The sequence below is a fragment of the Trichechus manatus genome, unplaced genomic scaffold (genome assembly GCF_000243295.1).
Source record: "Trichechus manatus latirostris isolate Lorelei unplaced genomic scaffold, TriManLat1.0 scaffold00018, whole genome shotgun sequence".
NCBI classification, from domain to species: domain Eukaryota; kingdom Metazoa; phylum Chordata; class Mammalia; order Sirenia; family Trichechidae; genus Trichechus; species Trichechus manatus.
Window position 1 is genome coordinate 13,534,919 of NW_004443954.1, and position 2,071 is coordinate 13,536,989.

Here is a 2,071-nt window from a genome sequence, read left to right on the forward strand (position 1 = left end):
CTGAAGGAACTGACTTCATGAGAGACTTGGTGAGACACTGGACATGTTAGTATTCTTCAAGGATCCATCAGTCATACATTGAGGAGGGGCAATTCTTCATACCGAGGCATGGAACCCTGGGCCAGTCTGGGACTGATGGGAACAGAGGCTCAGGAAACTCCGGAGAGAGCCCTTGTTACAACAGAGCATGATGGGACTAAATTTCTATGGAAGGCATTGGCAGTAGTGGAAGAACACAAGTGGACTTGAGATCACACACGTGGGTACTGACAAAAGTCACTGAGGACCTCTTGAGGATGGCTAAGCACCTGCACAGGGAAGGGGGAGGTCCAAGTCTTGATAATTTCAGCATTGTGTTGGTTAATTTTATGTATCAACTTGGCTAGGTTATAGTTCCTGGTGATTTGGCCAAACACTCTCTAGTTGTTGTTTCAGAATGTAATCTAATGTAATGTAATCACCTTCTATAATGTAATCTAATGCAATAGATCCATCAATCAGTTGAAAAGGGAGTTTCCTTAGGATGTGTTCTGCCTCCAGACTATAGATATTTTTGCAGAACTCTCTCTCACTCTCTTCACTCGGCACTCTTTCTGTCACCTGACCTACAGATTTTGGGATGCAAGTCTGCAGGAGTCTCCAACCTGTCATCTGACCTGTGGATTTTTGGCTTGCCAGCCCCCACAATCACTTGAGCCAATTTCTTGAAGTAAATCTCTGTCTATATATAAATGCATATATATATATGTATATATATACAGACACCACTAATTCTCTTTCTCTAGAGAACTGCTAGGCAAGCATTCACATAATTGTGACCTCAATTGGATCCACAGGCTGGTAAAGTCTACCACATGCTAGTTTCTTCTATATGGCTCTACACTGTGTAAAGTTAGCAAGAGAAATGCTGGTTTGACTGTATGTTCTAGAATACAGGGAACAATATGAGGCCAAAGATAATCAAATGGCATGATACGTAGGGCAGTAAGAAAATCTCATGAGGTTGAATTAGGCCATTTGTTCTCATTTGATGCAGTGCATGTCTTTCTAAGGGGGTTACTCTGTCACATATTCATTGTCCTAGTTGTTGGACTACTTTTCTCTAAAAGAGGAGCATTAAATGTGCTAGTAATCCATTAGTTCATGGCAAGAACTCTGCGTCTTGAAGCAGCAAGATCTCCTGGAGTCAGTTGGGTTGAATTTTCTGCATCTACATTTTTTCAAGGTCTCTATTTTAAAATGAAAAGATTTGTTATCATGAAGTTTACACCACAGAGCAGTGCTGCAATAAGATTCGTTTCTGTGCATATATTATCTAATTGGAAAGATGACGGCTGAAAGAATGCTGCCTCTGTTCTGAAAACAGTTATGCTTTCAATAGTTTATATAGTTCTTAAGATCAAGGGTGAGTCAAACTAATAAATTAAGTGTACAAAATATAAAGCAATATGAATAAAACATTTTGGAAATGAAAGGCTTCTACACTATTTTTCCTTTCTTTTTTATACTCCTTGAATTCCCTTATTAATAAGAATTATGTTTTTACTAACAAAGAAACCAAAAAGCTATTATCCACCAGTAAAATGTTATTACTGCAATGCATATACTTTCAAGTGTACAAACAAAACAGGCAAATCCAAGCCAGGAATTGGGTTTTCGTAAAAAGTGTTTTGATAGTAGGTTCAGGCAAAGAAGGGGAAGGGATTTCTTGATTCTTTCCTGGTTTAATGTATTTAAGAAGGGGAAGTGAAAGGAAAGTAACCACATGTGATGATTTACAATTCCGTGGGAACTGGGTGGAGTATGAAGACATTTATGAAGCACTGTATGTTCACTCCATTGGTTGGCTGACCAAACTTTTACTTGGCCCCAAATATCTTTGTATTAAATAGACTGTTTTTGGGTAGAGATGTTTATATGTTACAACAGAAAATTTTGCTACAGTTCTTAATGATGTGAGGTTTTACTTGGAATTTTTGCATACTGGGGAAAGCCCAGTAGAGTCTTTGACATGGGAAAACTTGTGAAAATTTCCATATAATCTGGAGATAAATTCATGTAGTTATTTTTC